We start from the raw sequence: 25,091 nt of genomic DNA, 5'->3' as shown, positions 1-25,091 counted from the left end.
TGCATTAACCTTGTTCACTATTGTCTGCCATAACTCCATCTTCCTGGCGATGGGTGTGTGCTGGATCTGTGCCCCGAATAATTGTGGCTTGACCTTCAGTATCTCGTCCACCATGGTCCTTAGCTCCCTTTCTGTGAAGCCTGGGTGTTTGGGGGGTGCCATGGTGTGTGTTGTGAGTGGTGTGTTGATCTAGGTGAGGGTGCTGTTGTGTGGTTGGGTGTATGTATCGTGTATTGTGGCGTTCAGTGTCTGCTTCTGGAGTTCTCTATATCAGTTGTCCGAATGTTGTTGCAAAGGATTGTGGGGTGTGTCTGTGAGTGTTTTATAGTATTGTAGATGTGTGCCAGGTGTGTGGATTTCAGACTTGCCAATGTGTGCAGTTCTTACTGTTGGGTCCCATTGCTGGCCGTATGTACCGCCAATGGTCATTCGACTTCCACTGACCGCTGCGGTGATTTTTGTATCATTATTGGGAGGGTGGGGGGTTGGTGTGCTGGGCGGAGTCGGAGGTCCTGCATTTACGCCGACAAGGTCCTGGCGGTGACTGGTGGCTGGGACTTTTTTGTCGGATTCAGATTTTTGCATCTTTAAATGGCGGGTTTCTGTTCACCACCAATGGCGGTCTTCTATTCACCGTCGCCACGGCGGCCGACGGTGTTTACCGCCGTGTTCATAATGAGGGTCTAAGTGTTGTAAAATGCAAGATAAAATGAGTAATGGTGATGTGCGAAAACACAGGATTTCAGGTGCCACCCAGGATCAAGGAAGAAGCAGAGGGGGTTGTCCGGTCTTACATATTACTTGTAGAAAATCCAGGCCATCGAAGAATAGGCATTCCTCCTGTGTTAATGGAATGGACTCATTTAGAGGATCATGGGGTAGGAGATGTATACAAAAAGGGCATCAAAGATGCGAGGACAAGGGTCTCAAAGGAGAGGGCCCCAGAAGGGAAGAGAAGAGAGGATTAGAGGTACATAATATGGAAGCCAGGTCTAATCCAGACATGGAGAGTTCATTTGGTGGGGCTCAGGGCACGGGTACTATCAAGTTTAAGAAGATTAGGGAAGCTCAGGGGAAGGATGTAAGTTCTCTGTGGGGATTTCTAGGACCACACACTGAAAATTTGCAGAAGAAAAGGCGTAGGATGTTAAATCCGTTAAATACATCTCACCTGCTTGAGAGATTTTCAAATGGCCTTAGTCTTCACTCAATATCCTGCAGTGTTATGAAACAAATTCAGCTTTGGGGTGAACAAAGAAGATAAAGATGTAACAAAAACTGTGTTATATTCAGCTTGGGTTAGGGGTATTCTTTAAGCCAGAAGCGAGTTAAAAATCCAAGGGGTAAAAATCTCTATGGGGGTGCTGTCCGATCTTAACAACCACCCCTAGGTTGGGCTTTTTGCAGTACCATGGTGGTGTCCTACTAAATCAAGTTAGATTGCATTTGCACTGTATCACATTAGGCCCAGCACATAATGGAAAATAGAGAAGGTAATTTGAAAATTGTTCTGCCCCAAAAGGAAGGAAACACGGACAAGCAAAATATATATAGCCAAAATAAGTATGCCTGTCTAGGATGGGAGGAGGAAGTTCAGGATGGTTGGGACAACCTGAGTAATATAGACTAGGATTGGGAACCTATGCACAGCATTCCCCTGTATTCCTGGAATACTCATGAGTTCAGCAATGTATGGAAGCAGCAGACGTTTAAAAAACAATACTTGATCTTGTGTTTCCAGGAAACATGGCTGTGCATGAAGCCCCCACGGATAGAGGAGTTTTTGGAAATCCACCATGGCGTGTAGCATAACTCTCAGGGCATCATTCAGGTGGATGTTAATTCTGATCTCCTCTAAAGCTGCCTCAAGAGTGTGGGAAATCAAGACCAGGAGTAATTGAGTTCTTGACTGTGGTGTAAAACTGGTAAATGTTAAGAAGGATCCAGATTATATAATTGTTCTTAACTATCTACATGTATGCAAGAAATCCTCTCCATTATAAAGAAAATATGAAGAAGTTTAAAGGTGGCGTGGTTAATATGGGATCATCCAATCCTCAATTTTTGCTAGTTCTAATGGGGATTCCAACTATAAATTGGTCCCCAGATCGGTTGATCAAAAGATTGATAACCTATTGTCTGCCTTCAACATAAATAGTGCAAGCTATACGAGAACTGGTCCAACAGGTATAGATGTTTAGCTGTTGGATTTCCTAACATCAAATGCTTTTGTAAGTCTTAATGGATACATACCATCTGATATTCCAGCAAGGAAAACCTTTATCTATGATAGCCCTATAGATTCTGTGTTCGTTCATGCTTGGATGTTCAGTTATATTAGGAAGTTCGAAGTATTGCAGATTGAAGGGCTGACCATTACCCTTTACGCACAACACTCACTCTGTGTATTGTTTCCGTAAAGAAGAAGGTACTCCCTGTAAAGATTAATTATTCAAAAAGAATAACGACAAGATCATCTGAGAAGTAGAGCTCTTCAATGCAACTATAAAAAACTACCAGCAGAGGAAATACCCCCAGACTGCATTATGGGGTATGAAGACCTAATTAAGGAAGTTGTAGCATGTCTAAAATTCAATCTAAAGGTTTTTAACAAAATGCAAGACAGAATTAAGGTTGAAAAGAATGCAAGGAACATCTGGTTCGAAAAAGAATGCAGACTCATGAAAAGAAGAATAAGGAAGTTAGAAATATATGTAAGGTTCTCTAGAAAGGAGGGTAAACATCATCTTATTGATGTAAAAAAAAGCATTTAAAAGATTGGCACTAAGCAAAAAACAGGTATAGAAGGAGGAATGCTGGAAAGTTATGCTTAAGATACTAGGAGAGAGTCAAATAAGGTATAAGATTTTTGGAAATTGGTGCAAAATGGTGTAGGGAAGGATCATGGGAAGCTGACATGCAGTGGGGGAGGATGCACATGTTGATCACCAGGAAAAAGTTTACAATAAAGATGCAGTAATTGTACAGGGTCCTGCAAACGTTCATATTAATGAGGAAATAAAGGAAAGATTTTCATTGCCATAATCAAGAAGACAATTGAGTTGCAAAATCTTACAAGAGCAGCTGGGCCAGACAATTTACCGGCAGTGATAATAAAAACTAATATTTCCTGGTGGACCACCTTGCTCTATTCTCTCTTCCAGAAAATCCTTTTGACAGGGTCTTTCCCAGATAGCTGGAAGGGGACGTTATCAAACCTATGTATAACCTATGTATAAAAAAAGCAAATAATCTCTCTCGGAAAGCTGTGAGCAAATAAACCTGCCAGATGTGAGTGGGTAGGTCTTTCCAAAAATCCTAAATGGGATGTTGAAAGAATGGGCAGAAGCAAACTCAGCAATCCCTCTAGAACAAGGAAGTTTCAAACAGGGCCACTCAACAATAGACCATTGTTTTAGCTTATGGGCATTAGCTATGAAATCAGTTGAGGAATGTGGAGGATTATACTGTTGTTTCATGGATTTTCACTCTGCATTTGACTGTGTTTTGATCATGCACTGCTATAGGAAGAACTAAGAAACTATGGAATTTAGAGTTGTCTACTTTTGATTCTACAAGTGCTGCTTAGAGATAATTGGGTCCAGGTAGAATTATATTTCAAGGGGTGTCTTTGAAGGAGAATTGATATGAGAAATGGCCTGAGACATAGTTGTGGGGTAGCTCCTATTCTGTTTTCTTTATTTTTGACCAACTTACCAAAAACGCCTAATCAATCTAACAGTATTAGCCCCAAAATTAATGGTAAACACATAACCTGTCTCCTATTTGCAGATGATTTAGTAATTCTTGATTTGACAGAAATTGGTCTCCAAAGGAAGGTAGATGTCTTTCATGATTATTGTAGGAGGAAAAAGTTAATAATAAATATGGAAACATCTAAAGTGCTCCCATTTGGGAAAAAGAAGAGAAAGTTGGCTTGGCACATCAATAAAGCTAATATAATTAAGAAGTATAAATATTTGGGGATGTGGTTTTCAAATAATGTATTCTGGAAGGAACATATTGATTCTCTGGAGTCTAACGTGCCATCTTCTGTAGGGAGGCTTAAGAAACTTGACAAAAAGTTTGGGGCCCTTTCCTAAAACTGGTGCTGGTGGCCTATCAAGGAATGATATGACCTCAGTTCTAGTATGGTGCCGAAGTGGTCTGCATTACTGGGAAATCGAATTTGGACCTTGAAGAGGGTAGGTGTTTAAAAAGATTACTCTATCTTCCACCCTCTGCTATGGTGTAGGCTATTAAAATAGAAACTGGCCTGACAGCATGGACTTATTTGGCTGACGCGTAGACTATACAATTCTGATCACGAATAGATAGTGAGGAGCTTCCAAAAATGTGATCGATATGCAAAGGAGAATTTTTTATGAGCTAATCAAAATGGGCAAGCTCGGTCAGGTGGAGGATCCTTAATTGTTACCAAATTGATTGTGTATGCATGAGTAAATGTGAGCTTAGAAGAATAGCTAAACAGATATCTAGAGAGGAAGACTTAAATTATGTAAGGATGAAGAAGTCATTATCCCTCCTGTTGAATTCATGGACACTGGAGGAGACATTTTCTTATTTGGACAATTTGCCTAATGCATGGCTAAGACAGTTTTTACTGAAATTTAGATGCAGGGTAAACAATATTTTATTATAGGATGTACACAGCTCCCTGTTGGACAGCAATAGAACTTGTAAATGTGGCTTTAAAATGAAGGAAGATTTAAAGCATGTTTTAGTCAGCTGGTTTTTAGCTGAACAAAATCTTTTACTGAAGCCAGTTTTTCAAACATATGTGTTAGAAATGGGGTCTCTGGTTGACAGTCAGGTTACCCCTTGTTTAAGCAAGGACCCTCACTCTAGTCAGGGTAAAAGAGAATCACCCTCAGCTAACCCCTGCTTACCCCCTTGGTAGCTTGGCAGAGCAGTAGGCTTAATTTCAGAGTGCTAGGTGTAAAGTATTTGTATCAACACATGCAGTAACTCAATGAAAACACTACAAAATGACACAACAGAGGTTTAGAAAAATAGGAAATATTTATCTAAACAAAACAAGACCAAAACAACAATAATCCCAATACACAAGTCAAGTTATCAATTAAAAAGCAAATAGAGTCTTTATGTAGTTTAAAGCACACACTAACACTGTTAGCGTGAAAATGTACCTTGGGTGCGTCAAAAATAACCCAGCACAGGTGAGTGTGCATCAAAAAGGGCTTGCGATGCGTCAATTTCACTCATGAGCGAGACCTTGCGTCGTTCCTTCTTTCGTCAGGTCGAGGTGTGTTGTTTCTTCTCTCTGCAGGAGAGCAATGCGTCAATCCGGTCAGCACTCTCCGGTCCGGGCAGACCTTGCGTTATTTTTACATGCCCAGCGGAGCGTGCGTCGGAAATCAAGCCGCACGATGATCTAAAAACCACGCAGCGCAGGTTTGCGATCTCCCAGCCTCCGTCAGCGATGCTGCGCGTCGTTTCTCCAGCTCCATGCATCGGTTCTTCGGTCGCGTTTCCAGCGATCGTCAATCTTCAGCCGCGGAGCATGCGGTGCATCGTTTCTTCAGCCGCAGATCGGAGTTGCGTCAATCTTTTCCCCGCACAGCGCTCTGTGCATGGATTTCTTCCTTTTAGGCTACCAGCTTCTCCTTTCAGGGTCCCAGGAACTGGATGGGCACCACAGGGCAGAGTAGGAGTCTCTCCAGAGACTCCAGGTGCTGGCAAGGAGAAGTCTTTGCTGTCCCTGAGACTTCAAACAACAGGAGGCAAGCTCTAAATCAAGCCCTTGGAGATCTTCACAAGATGGAAGGCACACAAAGTCCTTTGCCCTCTGTTAGAAATTGGGTTTTTGGTTGGCAGTCAGGTTGCCCTCTGTCCAAGTAAGAACCCTCACTCTAGTCAGGGTAAGTCACACACAATCCAAAATCAGCCTGTGCCCACCCTCTGGTAGCTTGGCACGAGCAGTCAGGCTTAACTTAGAAGGCAATGTGCAAAGCATTTGTGCAATAAATCATACAATACCATAATATAACACCACAAAAATGCACCACACAGTGTTTAGAAAAAGATATAATATTTATCAGGATAATTGTAGGTCAAAACGAATAAAGTTGCAATGTGAATTTGTAAAGATATCACTGAAAAGTGATATAAAGTGTATTAAGTCTTTAAAATGCAAACAAAGTCTCTTTCAAGCACAAAGTACCTGGTTTGGGGTGGAAAATCTCCGCAGAGGGCTGCAGAAGAAGAGATACGTGGAAAAATGGTGTGTGCGTCGATTTCTCCCCAGCACACACGGACTTGCGTCGTTATTTTTCACACGGGGAAGTCGTGCGTCGTTTTCCGGTGCGCAGACAGTCTCTTTCTGTGGGTCGCGGGGATTACCAGATGTCCCGGGTCTGTGCGTGGATTCTCCTGCTTGTTTTCCGGCTGCGCGTCGTTCAACGGGGGTGTAAGTTGAAGTTTCGCTCTCACGGCAGGCGTTGCGTCGATTTCTCCTCGGGAGGTTGGGCGGTGTTGCCGTTTGCGAGCCCGTGTGTCGAAGTTCCGGTCATCCCGAAGGCGTTGCGTCGATCAGCGTCAGTGTGCGGCGTTTTTCTCGCCGCGGAACAAGCTGTGCGTCGAAAGTTTCGCGCACGAAGCGTCCAAGTGAAAAAGAGAAGTCTTTTTGGTCCTGAGACTTCAGGGAACAGGAGGCAAGCTCTATCCAAGCCCTTGGAGAGCACTTTTACAGCCAGACAAGAGTTCAGCAAGGCAGCAGGCCAACAGCAAGGCAGCAGTCCTTTGTAGAAAGCAGACAGGTGAGTCCTTTTAGCAGGCAGGCAGTTCTTCTTGGCAGGATGTAGTTTCTGGTTCAGGTTTCTTCTCCAGCAAGTGTCTGATGAGGTAGGGCAGAGGCCCTGTTTTATACTAAGTTGTGCCTTTGAAGTGGGGGTGACTTCAAAGAGTGCCTAAGAAATGCACTAAGCCCCCTTTCAGTTCAATCCTGTCTGCCAGAGTCCCAGTAGGGGGTGTGGCAGTCCTTTGTGTGAGGGCAGGCCCTCTACCCTCCCAGCCCAGGAAGACCCATTCAAAATGCAGATCCATGCAAGTGAGGCTGCGTACCCTGTGTTTGGGGTGTGTCTGAGTGAATGCACAAGGAGATGTCAACTAAACCTAGCCAGACGTGGATTGAAGGGCACAGAAAGATTTAAATGCAAAGAAATGCTCACTTTCTAAAAGTGGCATTTCTAGAATAGTAATATTAAATCCGACTTCACCAGTCAGCAGGATTTTATATTACCATTCTGGCCATACTAAATATGACCTTCCTGCTCCTTTCAGATCAGCAGCGACCACTTCAACAGTGTATGAAGGCAGCCCCAATGTTAGCCTATGAAGGGAGCAGGCCTCACAGTAGTGTAAAAACAAATTTAGGAGTTTTACACTACCAGGACATATAACTACACAGGTACATGTCCTGCATTTTACCCACACAGCACCCTTCTCTAGGGGTTACCTAGGGCACACATTAGGGGTGACTTATATGTAGAAAAAGGGGAGTTCTAGGCTTGGCAAGTACTTTTAAATGCCAAGTCGAAGTGACAGTGAAACTGCACACACAGGCCTTGCAATGGCAGGCCTGAGACAAGGTTAAGGGTCTACTGAAGTGGGTGGCACAACCAGTGCTGCAGGCCCACTAGTAGCATTTAATCTACAGGCCCTAGGCACATATAGTGCACTCTACTAGGGACTTATAAGTAAATTAAATAGCCAATCAGGGATAAACCAATCAATAGCACAATTTACACAGAGAGCATATGCACTTTAGCACTGGTTAGCAGTGGTAAAGTGCCCAGAGGTCAAAAGCCAACAACAGGTCAGAAAAAAAAGGAGGAAGGAGGCAAAAAGTTTGGGGATGACCCTGTCAAAAAGCCCGGTCCAACACCCTCTTACTCTGGAAGAAGCAGAAACTGCAGGATAGCTCCACAAAGCACAGTCACAGGCAAGGCAGCTCTTCTTCCTCAGCTCTTCAGCTCTTCTCCAAGCAGAGGTTCCTCTTGGTTTCCAGAAGTGTTCTAAAGTCTGTGGTTTTGGGTCCCCATTTTATACCCAATTTCTTGTTTAAAGTAGGCCTACTTCAAAGTAAAGTCTCTTTTGAATGTGAAATCCTGCCTTGCCCAGGCCAGGCCCCAGACACTCACCAGGGGGGTTGGAGACTGGATTGTGTGAAGGCAGGCACAGCCCTTTCAGGTGTAAGTGACCCCTCCTCTCCTCCCTCCTAACACAGATGGCTCATCAGGAAATGCAGACTACACCCCAGCTCCTTTTGTGTCACTGTCTAGTGTGAGGTGCAACCAGCCCAACTGTCAAACCGGCCCAGACAGGGAATCCACAAACAGGCAGAGTCACAGAAATGGATAAGCAAAAAAATGCTCACTTTATAAGAGTGCCAACACACAATCTTAAAATCAACTTTGCCAAAAGATGTATTTTTAAATTGTGAGCTCAGAGACCCCAAACTCCACATGTCCATCCGCTCCCAAAGGGAATCTACACTTTAATCAGATTTAAAGGTAGCCCCCATGGTAACCTATGAGAGGGACAGGCCTTGCAACAGTGAAAAACGAATTTAGCAATATTTCACTGTCAGGACATATAAAACACATTACTATATGTCCTACCTAACCATACACTGCACCCTGCCCTTGGGGCTACCTAGGGCCTACCTTAGGGGTGTCTGACATGTAAGAAAAGGGAAAGTTTAGGCCTGGCAAGTGGGTACACTTGCCAAGTCGAATTTACAGTTAAAATTGCACACACAGACACTGCAATGGCAGGTCTGAGACATGATTACAGAGCTACTTATGTGGATGGCATAACCAGTGCTGCAGGCCCACTAGTAGCATTTGATTTACAGACCCTTGCACCTCTAGTGCACTTTACTAGGAACTTACTAGTAAATCCAATCTGCCACTCATGGATAAGCCAATGACATGCACATTTTTTAAAGCAGCACTTGCACTTTAGCACTGCTTAGCAGTGGTAAAGTGCCCAGAGTAACAAAAACAGAAAAATCAGAGTCCTGCACACATCAACAACCTGGGAAACAGAGGCAAAAAGTTAAGGGAGACCATGCCAAGGATGAAAAGTCTAACAATATGGCATTAGGGAAAGGGGACAAGCATGGATGCAACCTGTGCTTTGAGCCATTTTTATTGTCTGTGATTGGCGTTTTAGGAAAAATATGATAATTTTATTGTCTTGTTGGACTGTAGTAATGTGTTATTTTAATTGCAGGTTTCACTTGATTTTAGCTAAAAAAAAATTATATGTGTGTATAATGGGTTTTATTGTGCTTCTGTTTCAAAGACTAATGTCTAAAAATAAACATATGTTTGACTGACCGGCTGACTAGAAGTTGGCTGCTACTAGGATCAGTGTAATTTACATTTCCCAGCCTTACCACCACTGCTAGCACAATTTTCTCAAATCCATTATTGGTCCACTTGATCATCTAAACTTAACCTGCTGTGTAATGAGATGAGAATCAGAGGTTGCAAGCAAATTGGCAAGGATCTCAGTGGGTTGCCTAGAGCTCAGAGGTGTAGCCCCAATTGACGTTGATGAAAATAACTACAGGGTTTAGTGCGTGTTGTGCCAGGGAAGGTGCCACATGAAACCTGGGACTATTGCAATGTTTTCGTCGTTAGAGCCCCAATTTCCCCATTTGATCATGAAAATAAAGCAAGAAATATATGCAAGCTATGAGTGGCCCAAAGATCATGATCCGTTTTAGAGATTTTGTGTGTAATAAAAGATATGCAGAGACCCTTCCTGACATGGCTCTGTCCAGAGCATAGGCACACTAAATACTATCATCAACATTTTCTTGAGCACACTGCAATAGATCTTAATGGGCCTTCTGAGTCAGCATGACTATCAAGATCAACCCTCAAGCCTTATTGGACAATTGAATTAATTATCTTAAACTATTTTGCGATTTTATGTATGCTCTCCTTTACTCATTTACTAGCCAAATAACTTTATCATTTTTGGACTTGGATTTCCTAGAGCTTACACTCTTTTTCTCTTTACTATTGTTTCCTTCCTCTTGTAGGCTTGTGTTTTTCAGTGAAATCCCAGACAAGAGTTTCAAGATTACTGTAGAGGGAGTTTGGCTCACACATGCATGTGGAAATCTGAGTCTGAGTATTATGGAAGCTCTGTTAAAGCCCATTAAGCCCTCATCTCCTCTATACTCCTTTCTGGCTAGTAACATACTCAAATGCCTATACAAGTCAATAATAATGTTTCATTGGGTCCATTTCTCAAATCACTCTTGAAAGAATTCGGATGGCCGATTCCAAGAGTACGCTAATAAAATTGTGTTATTAATGTAACCTGTAAGAAGCAGCACAAAAAGGTAGGAAGGAAGGTAAGAAGGAAGAAGAAACAATGGAAGGAAGGAAAGATGAAAGGAAGGATGGATGAAAGGAAGGAAGATGGGCTGATGGAAGAAAGAAAGAAAGAAAGAAAGAAAGAAAGAAAGAAAGAAAGAAAGAAAGAAAGAAAGATGGAATGAATGAACACAGAAAGATGGAAAGATAGAAGGAAGGAAGATGGAAAGATGAAAAAAGAAAGAAAGTTGGAAAGTTGAAAGAAAGAAAGGAAGATGGAAAATGAAAAGAAAGGAAGAAAGGCAGAAAGGAAGATTGACAGAAAGGAAGAAAGAAAGTTGGACAGAAAGAAAAAGGTTGGACAGTAAGAAAAAAAAGGGGGAGAAAGAAAAATTGAGAGAAAAAGAACAAAAGAAAGAAAGAAAGAAAGAAAGAAAGAATGAATTACATTTTTCAAATGGATACAATCTGCTATACCATGAAATGGCAGCAGACAGTTCAATAAAAAGCCACTCAAAAAGGGATTTACAGCAGCATTGGCAGGACACAAAAACTGATAAAGCTGAATGCACCTTCTGATACCATCTAAAGCATCCTGCTTTCACTGCAAGCTCTAGACACAAAGACAACCCTAAAGTAATAATTATAAAATAAAAGCAAAAACAGTGGCACTAATAGCTACTACTTTGTGTTCGGATGTGCTCCTTGTGAAAGAGTTACTCGAAGTGAAATTATCCAGTTGTTTAAGTAGACTGACCCACTGCTCAATGCTGTTTGCTCTAGAGGGTGGAAGCAAAATGTGAATGACAAAACAACAGACCAATGAATGAATAGATGTGTCTGAAAAACCCTTTAAGTATATTTTACACATGATTTTAGTAAAATCACAAAGTCTTGGTTAACTCCAGACATGAATACGTTCCTGGAGCAGACATGGCATAGGTGAAATAGTAAAGCAAAAGAGAAGCTTAATGCAGAGAAGAAGGACGATCTTGTGAAGCTAAAATGAGCAAAGCTTAGTATGTATTCGTCATGAATGTCTGATAGGCCCTCGGGGCATCCTTTGTCTGTCAATGCTACTGCTACACGAAGAGCAGGTGCAATTTGGTAACAAATTCCAATTACTTGAGGAAGTTATAACTATTTAGGCATAGGAAGCCTACATAAACTCCACTATCAAATACTTGTGGAGACACTGCCCAAGTACGCGCTGTATACACAAACTCGGTGCCTATTTTAAACAATAGAGAAAAGTTGCCAGTCACCGAGGCTGAACTGGTACAATGTAACTCAGAGAAACACGCCTGTGGGAAGGAGGACAAGGTGCTGATTTTGGAATTTGAGTCTGTATCAGATAGTACAGCTTGGAAATCATAACAAGGTTTGACCTTTTTATGGTCTGGTTTGACACCGCATCTTTCAACAGGCAGTTATGTGTGCAACACTATAGAGGCACTTTGTCTCTGCCCACATGTTGAGAGCCAGGAGTACACATTTTGATTGGACAGAAGCTGTGTGCTTCCCCAAAAAGTGATTGTCCTCCATCACATGTGATCATTTTGTTTAATTATCCAGCTTGTTTAGCTTGAACTTTCAGGGGCCCACACATGACACTATAATGCTGTAAACGTGTCTTAAATCACTAGATACTTTATGGTGTTTGTCTTTCTCTGCCAGCAGCGCAGATGGGAGGAAGGCAGTCATCAACCTATATGGATTTTTAGATCTGATTTGAACGTGTGACTGTCACCTGAGCTTTTAACCTACACCAATGTTCTTGTACCATCCTTTGCTTCCACAAAAATACATATTCATTCCCATATAATATTTACTTGTAATGCTTCACATTACCATACAGCATTCTTTTAAAGCCAGACTTGTTGTCATTGCCAAAGCTTGCTGCTTCTGAGCTGTGATGTCTGAAAAAAAAAAAAACACTAACCCAGAGAAATATTGGGTTAAATAAATACACTGCACACCCTGCGGGCGCATATACTCTGCAATGCACCAGAAAAAAACGGCAGGCGTCAGGATATGGCCTCAGGATAAGCTAAGCAATTCTCAACCTATCAATCCAAATGGGAGACGTGGGGTGGGGTGACACACATTGCTCTAACAGGCACACATAGGGATTCGCAGTTGCAGAGCAATCATGCTCCTGGTTAACTCTGGCAAAGTCAAACTTTTGGAATATTTAATGTTTCCCTTAATTACGGTCTGTAAGATTGATATACATATTTGGAAAACTGTATTATAAATGTAGTCTATTTTCTCCGTTTTAGTTAAAATATATATTGTTAGATGTAATGCATTATAGGCCGGCTAGTTAAACATTACCCAGGAGACAGTCCAATAACAAATATTTCTAAATTAATTGACAGACAAGCTCAGTCATCCATACCCCTAAACAAAGAAAGGCGCCCAGCCAGCAATGAAACCGGGGCACCCACTGTGATGAGAAGGAGACCAGACCTTAGCTGCTGGCAAGCACCAAAGAACAGGACGCAGGCTACTGCCAGTGATCTGCCCAGAAAGCAAAGCAGTAGCTGTGGGAACCGGTAGACTGCACGTCCAGAGAATGGATGAAACTGATATTTCCCTGGAAAATGAGCCAAGGAAAACCTTAATTTTGCAGCCCCCTGCTCCCTTAGCCTGCTTAAAATATAGATAATTACAGCTGTAAGTTGAACGCGTTGTTAGAGACGAACAAGAAAGGAGGGCAGAATGGATCACGGGGACGTGCTTTGCTCAGATTTCTCCCAATTACCAAGCTTCGGCGCTGAAATATTTTCCTTAGATCTACTTTCATTGCAGCTCTTATTCTGCGGAGCACTTTTGATCATCAGAATGTTACAGAAATAATGTGAACTGCTGTTCTATTAGGACTTCCAAAACGTTCAAAAATTCATAAATGCCCACTGGGTGGGTGCATTACACTAACATAACCTTCAGTTAGAGAGATGTGCATCCAAAAATATAACTCTTTTTTACAAAATACGAATCCTTGACTCGTTATAACTAAGTCACATAGGCAGCAGCGTCCAAAAGTCGTCTGTGCCAACTGCATTTCAGTTTTTATCCCCAGACTGGGCCCCCGATTATGGGGAGCTCGTTGCACCACAACTCTGTACGTGCCCCTTGCTTGTGCTGACACCTACATTTTGTGTGAGCGCCAAATCCATTCGGCAAGGTTTCTGTGTCATGTAACATGCTTACATTTGGCACAGCAACAGGGCAGTAGAGCAGTATTTCCCAAATTGTGGAGCCAGCCATTTTTGGCGGGTCTTGTACTTCCGAGCACTAAATAAATATGACTTTAAATTCTGAATTTATCTAGTCATGTTTGCTCTGCTTCAAAGTCAGAGGTCAAATGTCAAGGCTTGTCTTCTGACAAATTGCTGCTTATTCTTTTAACATGGAGATGGTGTCTACAAACTCCTCCCACTTGCAGTCAGAGAAAGAAAGGTAAATTAAGTAGATGATAATTTTGCAGTGGTACAGAGAGTGTGAAAGGTAAGGCTTTAGGATGTTCTTTTTTGTAACACACAACGAAATGTAAAAATCGGTAAGTGATCTGTACACATTCAGCAGTTAGGAAAGCACAGGAGAAGCATATTTTTGGTAATTCTTAGGTGTGAAAATAAACGACATCACTTTACTTGGTGACGTATACATGATCAATATTAATTGAAACCCAGTTTTTACACATTATCATTTGTGTGCAATATGGTTTTATCGGTGAAACTGTATTTCAATGCAAACTTAGGGCCCATTTCAATGGAAAATTTGCTGTTTGTAAATAACAGTGTGTTGCCACATGATGCTTTAGTTTCATTAAAATATTGCCCGTTTCATGTAATTTAAAGTGCTGCAGCAAATTTTATTCGTTGACTAAATGCTTCATTTAAATGATGTGTACAGCTTACATTAAAATAAACACATACTAAATGAGAATTTTGTAGTAGGTAATCATATTTATATGTTCTAGGCCTGTAAATTAAGAAGAAATAGTACCTTAAGTTAGCCTAATTGAGGATGCCATTTAAACTGAAAAATAATGCATTAAACTGAAAGCCCTGTTTTTTCATTGAATAGGTGCTTATTCAAAATGTTTTTCTTCTCTTTGCTGCAGATGGTACAACTTCAGAAGCCTACTGTCCATCCAATCGACCCCAAGTTGAAACATTAGCACATCTTCGCAGGTTTGTCAGGGGAACAGCATCCATCCATGTCGCTCCACACAAATTTGAAACAAAAGTTTAATTTGCTCGTCCCTAATCCAGGATGTTCCTGATTCAAGATCTAATTGTCTAACTCTCTATGTGAAAAAGAGTAGGGGTCTGTTGCCAAAGCTAGTCTTGTCATAGGAGAAAAGTCTGAAAGAAAGTTCATGTTAAGGAAATGACTTAGCATGTTCTGCACAATTACAAGAACAGGGCCTACGAAGCCTCACTTAGGCTAATGCAAGTGAATTGATACTGCACATTAATACATCAAATAGAACACATTTTAATACTGTATGCAACGTGTTTATTCTTCATTAATAATTCCTTATTAGCACTGAGATTTCAATAACTTTAAATGAAATAACTTTGTTAGTACAATTCAGTCACTCTAACATGGAAATACATTGCTCTATCTTTACACACATATTTTAATAATTAATCATTACAAATTCAAAACTGTTTCAATACATTCTATTAGTCTAAAGTCTAAATTACATCATAATATCAGTTTAATTCTCCAAATATTTAATTTGCCCTTTATACCACCAGTTTTTTCTTGCATTAGTCTAAAGGAATGCTCATCTAAAATGACTTCTCATTGCATCTTTCTACAATCAACCCATTAGTACTTTGGCTAACATAAAGCATAACTGTCACATATGGATGACTTCTCTGTCTGTGACATGAAGGGCAGCACTAACGTTTCTGCTACATCATGTCTGAAAGTCTGTTATGCTCCGGTAAGAAGATGAGGAGTGAATCTGTTCTTAGGACTGTACTGAAATCCTATTGGTGATCATGAACGAGGAAGAAATTATGTTGCAACATAGAATTTATGTGTATATAATAGTGCATGTTCCTAGAGTAGGAACAAGGGAGAGGGGCAGGAGAGTGGAGATCCAATTTTTCTTCCTAGAGGTGGGATAGAGTTGTTTCTACTGAGTTTTATTGTCATTTGTATCTTTGCAGGAATCACTCTTCATGGGAGACTGCTAAGCTTAATTTCTGACCGTCTGCTGATTTGAGCTGAGAAAACTTTCCAACTCATTCTACAAAACCCTTTATGCTTTATGGATATCTGCAAGGACTCCTGTTCTCATAAATTGTTAATAAAGATTAGGGAACATTTTGTTATGGAAGATGCATATTGCATTATTACTATATTGACTGAATTTATGACTAACATATTGTTTTACTTTATAGTCAAATATCTATTGATGGATTATAATAACTTTTAGTAATGAAAATTTAGAGACTAGTACCACTTAGTAAAATATAGAAAATTAAAATATTTGAAAATAAAACCCTGACTGAACTAAAGATTCAATAATTGATCATGTTCTCATGCTGAATATTGCTCTTTATTTCTTTCTGTTCACAAGTAAAGGTCCATATGACCAGTGGCAGGGTTTGTTTAATGATTACACCAGAAGACAGAGAGATAGAAAACCTTGTTGCCACAAAAGCCAGGTGGGTGGTGAAATTTTGTCATTCTAAAAAGTGGGTTCTGGTTCCAAAGAATTTGAGAAGCACTGGTGTGGAGGTTGTAGCAAACTGTAAGTTGCAGTTCGGCAACTGTGTTATTTAGATGCTGAACCTCTACAGAAAGCCTGCTGGAAGGAAGGAAAACCCACCAGACCTTCACAATCTTCATTCTTATGGACCCATAAAGAGTTGCCCAGAAATTAGTGGTAGGGGAAATAACAGGGTACAGATTAATGATTAGAGCTGAAATCTAGTGGTGACATTAACTCCCATAATTCTGTGTAGCATAATCTTGTGGACTCACCCAAAAATCTTGCAAAACTGCGCAGAATTACATTAATAGCGTAATTCAGTGGTTAGCACTATTTTCTTAGCGCAAACATGCCCTCTCCATTATGGATGTGAGGATGCATTTTGCACTAAGAAATAGTGCTAAATGCAACACAACATGAGTAGCGAGCACAAGCAGCTGCTCCTGCTCCCTAAGTGCAATTGGGGAGAATTTCCACCTAACTTACTCTCGGCATTTAGCGCTATTTTCGTAGGATGCATTTTGAGCTAACAAATAGTGATAAATGCAATGAAACACAAATAGAGAGCACAAACAGCTGGTCGTGCTCTTGATTTGTGCTCTCAGGGTAGAACGTTTTCCCCAAAATTACTTTTATTAAACAAATAGGCATAATCATGTTAATATCAGCAAGTCTATATCAGAGAGTAATGCAGAATTACAAAAATTACTCCAATTAGTCTGTGTAATTGAAATTCTACCCAGGCGTACTGCTATACCAATGGCAGGACCCAGAGATTATCAGCTGAAGTCCCCAAAAATGGGGAATAGAGTGCACATCCAGGAAGAAAAAGATTTTTAACCCATGCAGATTCACAATTCCTGGCAGTATACTGCAGATGTTTTCTACCTGCTCTAAGCATATGGCTTTACAGGGTATGGAAATGCACCTGGTAAAGCAGCACCAAGAATTTCTGCATCCGATAACTTCAGGTGCTTTAGCTGCCACTTTTTCAGATTGCTTATGTGTGACATTTCCATAGTTTCAGGGCACTTATGAGACATTCAACGACGAATGTGTGACACTTAAAGGGACACTTCTCACGAGTAAACCCAAGCAAGAAGTACACTGAAAGAGATACATTTTAGAATGCATATTCTTTTCAGCAATACGACGTTCTAAAACATCTTGAACCTGCAGCAAAACTCCTAAGATAAGTCACTAAGATTCAGCCTCTTTCTGAGACATGGGAGTGTTACTAGCTGAATTCAGTAGTGTGTCCTTTTAATGGATACTTATAAAAAATGGTTTGCACTAGGTACCACCCGATTTGCATATTACAAAAAAAATACGGTTTGAAAACAGCTTTTTTATAGTGAGCACTAAGGCCCGTATTTATACTCCGTTTGCGCCAAATTAGCGTCGTTTTTTTCGAAGCAAATTCGGCGCAAAACTAACGCCATATTTATACTTTGGCGTTAGACGCGTCTAGCACCAAAGTATGGGCAAATAGCGTCATTTTTTTGCGTGAACGCCTTCCTTGCGTTAATGAGATGCAAGGAAGGCGTTCCCGTCTAAAAAAATGACGGCGACGCAAATGCGTCGTATTTATACTCCCGGGCAAAAATCACGCCCGGGAGTGGTCGGGTCAAAAAACCCCGCATTTGCGCCACTTTTTAACGCCTGGGTCAGGGTAGGCGTTAAGGGGCCTGTGGGCTCAAAATGAGCCCACAGGTGCCCTCCCATGCCCCCAGGGACCCCCCCTGCCACCCTTGCCCACCCCAGGAGGACACCCAAGGATGGAGGGACCCATCCCAGGGACATTCATGTAAGTTCAGGTAAGTATAATTTTTTTTTTTTTTTAATTTTTTTTGGTGGCATAGGGGGGCCTTATTTGTGCCCCCCTACATGCCACTATGCCCAATGACCATGCCCAGGGGACATAAGTCCCCTGGGCATGGCCATTGGGCAAGGGGGCATGACTCCTGTCTTTACTAAGACAGGAGTCATTTAAATGGCGTCTGTGCGTCGAAAAAAATGGCGCAAATCGGGTTGAGGCGATTTTTTTGCCTCAACCTGACTTGCCCCATTTTAAGACGCCCTAACGCCATTTTCCCCCTACGCCGGCGCTGCCTGGTCTACGTGGTTTTTTTCCACGCACACCAGGCAGCGCCGGTCTGCTAGCGCCGGCTAACGCCATTCCATAAATACGGCGCCCGCATGGCGCTTCAGAATGGCGTTAGACGGCGCTAAATTTTTTTACGCTAAACTGCGTTAGCGCAGTTTAGCGTCAAAAAGTATAAATATGGGCCTAAATCTCTGCACAGTTTGCAACAGTCTATAACACAGAAGTCACTATTCACTGTGCCGGCCAGACCTCGATTCTGTTTGTCACTGGTGAGAGTGTGTATGACTCACTTTATCCTGACAGAAGTCATGGGGAGTATGTCTGTAATTTGTCTTGAGAGTGTGTTGCAGCTTCTTCAGCTGGGGTGGGGAGGAGGACCACAAGGCCCCTGCAGCAGCAGGCCAGCTGTGAAGCTCGCATAAGCTGAGGCCATTGTGCTGTGGATCATCATAATGCTCGAGACAACAAATCGCCAGTTATCAGACAGCTTTACCTACTCACTCAGCTGTCTTTGACTTGGATAGTGCAGGTGGCACTTTTAAGTGCAGTGTGCTCTTCCAGCCACCTGCATGTGCCAGCAAGGCCAGAGAGGAAAGAGAAACACCTCTCCACCCCCACGGGGTGGCAGATATGTGCATAGTACAAATAAAGTAAATATTGGTTCTAGCATAAAAAAATCTATCTGGCCAGCCTTGGCAAAGTCTCCGAGGAGGGGCTGGGAGAGTACCTCCCTGGTGGCGATAACCCCCCTGTGCAGTGGCCAGCGCCACTCAATGCCCACTATGACCAGTGAGTGAGTGTCCACTCAGGGCCCTGCCACTCATCTGCCGACAGTGAACATGGCAACAGTGGACACACTAGAGCTGCAGCCTTGACCAGTGACCTGCAGGGGTTGCCTGGTAAACAACAGGCTGATAATCCATGTGAGCATGGACCAGCGCTTGCTTTTGCTTATGTTGAAAGTCAACTCTCTCTTTCACTCTCTCTCTCTCTCTCTCTCTCTCTCTCTCTCTCTCATAAGATGCCCCACTTGCCACTAGATCTACACGAGCAACAAGGGAATAGGTTATTTTGGGTCCGTGCAAATACATCAACCTGCAAGACTCAAGAAGAGTACCAGTCACACCATAGCAATGTGTTAGCCAAAGCCTGCAGGCTAAGTTACCAATTACCTGGCGCAGCATGCAGAGCAACAATGCACAATAAACCCCAAAAGCGTGCTTGAGCTTTTTTTTATTAAACCTCTAGTGATCCCCACATTATTGTATAAGCGGGACTAATGCGTTTTAGTGTGGTGATGTGGATACCAGCACTAAAATGCTTTGGTCTAACCCCCTCATGCGTGGTACTTGGCAGGGCTGCAGGTGTTGAAACACTGAGTGACTCAAAACTGTGTGGAGCAGTATTCCACCCACAGTATACTCTATCAGCAGACTCATAAAGAGAACAATAAAATGACTGATACGGTTGAGGTTGGTCTACATTTAATCTATTCTGTTTGCTTTAAAATTGCTTTGGTGCATTTGTTGGTACATTGGCAGTAATGGTCTGTCATACGAATTTCAAATATTTGTCCACATTGTTAAGCAGACCCATATTTGCTATGCATCACGACCACATATTGGCAACCCGCTCATTTAAATTTGAAGATAATTGTACACAATCAATGTTAAGGCATGTGGGAGTGGATTAAATAAAATCCCACTACAACTAATATCCCCCGCTGTACTGAGAGATTTTGGGAAATGCTGTGAAAGAACAATTGTCCAGATTTACTAATGGTTTGCATTGGGTTTACCTTACAATTGCAAAGTGTTAAGGTGGGATTTACTATCAAACGCAACTCTGGATCTGCATTGGATAGCATCCCAAAGTAACATAAGGTTGGGCAATATTCTACCTTGAGTTAGTTTGAATCAACTTTAGTTGCTGCACTGTGATGATACTCGGGCGCATATCTTTATGTTTCTGCTTCCAACTAACCTTTTTAGGATGCTAAAGAAGAAAAGTAGAGTTAAAATCAACCTTCTGATTCAATGGACAGTGTAACCTATTTGGGCACACATTAAGCTCCAGGAGGCTGAGGATAAGGTTTAAAAGTTCATTACAAATTTAGAGCCAAACTGATATAAATGAATCTTTTAAACATGCTATATAAGTACAAAATCACCAAAGGTGAAGTAAAGCTTTGAATGAAGTTATATTGAATAAGCATAAGGCATACTAGAATTTGAGTTGAAGAATACAAAAGATAAGGAACAGAATCTGATGGTGAGTATATAAATTGTGATCCTCTTGCCTCATAATTGGAAAATGTAGGTTCATTTAAGAATCCTTAACTACACTATTGGGAAATCCTAGTTAAGTCTCAGGAAATATAGGAAAGTGTCAGCATAATAGAAACCTCAGTAGAAGTTCTGATAGAGAGATGATGCATAGCATAAAGCCACAAGAAGGAAAAGAGAGTAGAAAGGTCTGTACTCTGCTAAGTCTCAAGGGAATCTGCTCTCGCCTAACTAGGAGAATACCAATTAAACCTACAGAACATTTGAGAAAGCTACGTCATCCACGCCAGTAGTTGTCCATCTTTCTTGCACAGTTGAAATTTGCAACTCCCATCAACCTCACATTCCATGTTTTGGACATCAGGATGGCCTTAAATGTCTATCTGTGCTGGTGACACAAACAGGAGTCTTTTCTCAGTTTGTTAATCCCCCTTGTCCTTCCCAGAGTATCCTCCCATACCCCACTATCTTCAGCACACAATATGCATTTCATTAACTGTAGACTTGCACGGACACACCTGCAAAGAAAGAATACTGAAATGCGAGCAAAACTCCACGTCGAAGGTTAAACACAATAACTCAAATGTTCAGGCCTTTGGTTATACCAACTTAATAAGACATTGAATGCACATTTGAAATACATGATACGCCCATCTTTAAATTATAAATGGAAACAAACAACAAGTATAAATGAAACATGAATATAAGCAGTTATACCCTGTTAGACCTGGCATCCTTGGCATGGTCTCCCCTAACATTTTGCCTCTACTTCCCAGGTTGTTGCTGTGTGCTGGACTCTGGTTTTGCTGTTTGTGTCACTCTGAGCACTTTACCACTGCTGACCAGTGCTGAAGAGCAAGTGCTCCCTATGTGAAATTGTATGTGTAATTGGTTTTTCCATAATTGGCATATTTGATTTACTAGTAAGCCCCTAGTAACGTGCACTATAGGTGCTATGGGCCTGTAAATCAAATGCTACTAGTGGGCCTGCAGCACTGATTGTGCCACCCACATAAGCAGCCCTGTAAACATGGCTCAGATCTGCCACTGCAGTGCCTGTGTGTGCAGTTTTAAACTGTCAATTCGACCTGGTAAGTGTACCCACTGGTAAGGCCCAAACCTTCCCTTTTGCACATGTAATGCATCCCTAGGATAGACCCTAAGTAGCCCCATAGGCAGGGTGAAGTGTATGTTAAAGGTAGGACATGTACTTGTGTGTTTTTACATGTTCTAACAGTGAAATACCGCCAAATTCGTTTAACTGTTGCAAGGCCTCTCTCTCTCATAGGTTAACATGGGGGCTGCCTTTAAATGTCCTTAAAGTGCAGTTTCCCTTTGAGAGAAAATAGAAATATGGAGTTTGGAGTCTCCGAACTCACAATTTAAAAATATATCTGTTAGTGAAGTTGGTTTTTAGAGTGTTAGTTTGAAAATGCTACTTTTAGAAAGTGGGTGTTTTCTTGCTTAAACCATTCTGTGACTCTGCCTGTTTATGGATTCCCTGTCTGGGTCAGCCTGGCAGTTGGGCTGTTTGTGAATCTCCTCTAGACAGTGACACAAAGGGGTGTAGCCTACATATCCTGATGAGCCATGTGACCTAGAGTGGAGGGGGGAGTGGTCATTTACACCTGAATAGGCTGTGCCTGCCCTCTCACAGAGCAGTTTCCAACTCCCTGGTGTGTGTCTGGGGCCTGGCCTGGGCAAGGCAGGATACTGTAAACAACAGAGACTTTTCTTTGGAGTTGGGCAACGTCAAAGGCAGAAAGGGGTATAAGCATTGGACCCAAAATCCCAGACTTTAGATCACTTCAGTATTCAAGAGGAACCTCTGCCAAGGAGAAGAGCTGAATAGCTGAGGGGAAGTGCAGCCCCTGGCTGTGCCTGTGCTTTGTTGGGCTATCCTGCAGTTGCTGCTTCTGCCTGTGAATGGGTACAAAGAATGGACTTTGTGGTATATTCCTGCTTGAGAAGAGTCTCCAAGGGCTTGAACTGAGCTTTCCCCCTGTTTTGAAGTCTCAGGACCATCAAAGAATTCCTCTGCCAGCACCTGGACTCTCTGCTGAGGCTCCTACCCTGCCAAGTGGTGCGTAATCCAGTCCTTGGGCCCTTCAAATGAGAAGCTGGTGGAAAATCAAGAAAAACCAAGTGTACCGACTTCGGACAACCCTGGACTGACGACCCTGCTGGATTCTGTGACGCCACCAGCGCCTGAAACCGTTGTCCTCACTGGACTGCTGCAACCCCACAGGCCCAACGCCACAGCAGCCTCTCCGAAGTCTGTGACTCTGTGAGTTCCGAAGTGCCATGTCACTCACGTCTGGGACACCTAACTTTGAGCACCACACTGTGACTTTCGGATATCGACCCCTCCGGAAGTGTGCAGATTCAGCGCTTCACACCGATGCTGCCTCACCTCCACTGCTCCGCATCAAGGACCCGACACCTCTTTGTGACTCCTCCGCTCCTCTGTTCTGCAGCACTGGAACCGACACCATGATCCCTGACTCTGTGCACCGGCTGTTTTCCACACTTTTGCTAAGGTACTGTGCCTGGGGGTCCGTGTGACTCCGTAATTACTAAAATCATATTTTTAATTGTGTATTGTGGATTTTTATTGTATTTGGTCTTGTTTACTTAGATAAGTATTTACTATTTTTCTAAACCTGTGTGTTGTCCATTTTGTAGGGTTTCATTGTATTATTGTGTGTGTTGGTACAAATACTTTACACATTGCCTCTGGGTTAAGCCTTTCTGCTCGTGCAAAGCTACCAAGGTGGTGAGGGGGGGGGCTAACCTGGTGTGTTTCTCCTTTGCCCTGAGTAGAGTGAGGGTCTTTGCTTGGACGGGGGCAACCTGATTGCCAACCAAAGACCACATTTCTAACACACCAAGATATCAAAATTAGAGTACATGAATATAAAAGTACATGGGTACTACAAGTCAGCATGCTAAAGTTAAACATTAGAATACACATATATATGAACTTCAAAGGTTGTACTGTGAATGCACCTTCAGCAATTTTGATATAGATGTGCCACTTTATATTAGTCATGTTAAGACATGAGATATATGGAATGTCAATTATATAATCATGTCACTCTTATGACTCATAATGGCACAACCAAAGTTGCTTTGTGTGACTTAGTACATTCTGAGATCTGTGGCCTGATAGAAGGTGAACCACCTCTTTATTAATTTCCAAAACAGAGCAGCATTCCGCTGTGGCAGTCCTCTTCCTTTTCTTGGCAGTGTAAGCTGCAAAAAATGTCATTGCCTCATCATCAACTAATTTCTTTCATTTTCCCATGTGGACTGTTTGCATGGCCATTCTATCATTGTGCATATTTTCTGTGCCTTTTACTGAAAATGGGTCCTTTACAGTTGCAAAGCCACACAATAGGCGCCTCCGAGTGCAATGTTGTGCAATCACGTTTTATTTGCCCTCGACCTTGAGTGCTGGAAGGGAAACTTGTTCAGAAGCTATAAGATGCACCTAAACACCTCAGCTCCACTCACAGCTAAATGAGCAGAAGCAGGAGCTGCTCTCTGAATGTCATCTTGGGATGAATTATGACCATCGTTTAGTATCCCAAAAGTCCCAAAAGCTAATTATCCCCAGTCGTACTTTATGGCTAACTGCCCCAGTTGAGTTCGTGTGTTGAACCGAATTCTGAGCAATTACCGCAGACCTACCGACAATGTTTAATCAGGCCTTTCGGTCTCCTGCATTGAAACTCCGATTTCAGCACTACATATACGGAAGAGTGAGCCCCATCTGTGTGGGGTGTACATGAGGCGTGATCCAGTCCCCCCAGCGCGGGATATACAAGACCACCTACACACTGTTCTATGTACATTGCCTCACTTTTCATATGTTCCTTCTGCTATAAAAATGTTTGCTGTGAAGGACTTCCCATCTCCATGGAACTTGGTTTGGGCAATATCAGTTACCTAAAATGATTTAATGGATATAAGGATGTGCATTGAAAAGAATATTGTGGCCTAAGAATGATGAGTAAGATACTAGAATTTCATTAACTGACTATCGTTTGACCAAATGCTGTGTCTTAAATGTTATTTACAAAAGTAGCACCTCATTAGAGTTCATAATAGAAAATCGACACCCAATAGAAAATATTTCTGTAAACAATACTTTACGTTTTAGCATGAACAATTAAAATAATGACATTTAAATCTATGTCTAAACTGTGTATGAGAAATTAGTAAATATCGTTTATCACAGAGGAGTTAATGATCCCCACTTCACCCCTTTTCACAAAGAATGCCACCTGCTCCTTGATGCCTGCATGTGTGTCCTTAAAGCTCAAGTTTCTGAATCGTCATATAATCAGGGCCTCTGGAGTTATGCGGGAAGTGAGGACCAAATTGTGCAGCAGATTTGAGTAGATTATGAACAAGAAAAGACAAATTATGCGGCGTAAAGCTCCATATTTTGAGAATATTATTTTGAGATTATTATTTTGAGATTATTAATTTTGACATTTTTACACTTATCAACACTGTATAGTTATCTGTTGCACTTCATTAGCACCAGTTTAACCCCAAACATACCAAGA

The sequence above is a fragment of the Pleurodeles waltl genome, chromosome 8, assembly GCF_031143425.1.
Source record: "Pleurodeles waltl isolate 20211129_DDA chromosome 8, aPleWal1.hap1.20221129, whole genome shotgun sequence".
In the NCBI taxonomy this organism is placed as follows: domain Eukaryota; kingdom Metazoa; phylum Chordata; class Amphibia; order Caudata; family Salamandridae; genus Pleurodeles; species Pleurodeles waltl.
This window is presented reverse-complemented; position numbering follows the sequence as displayed.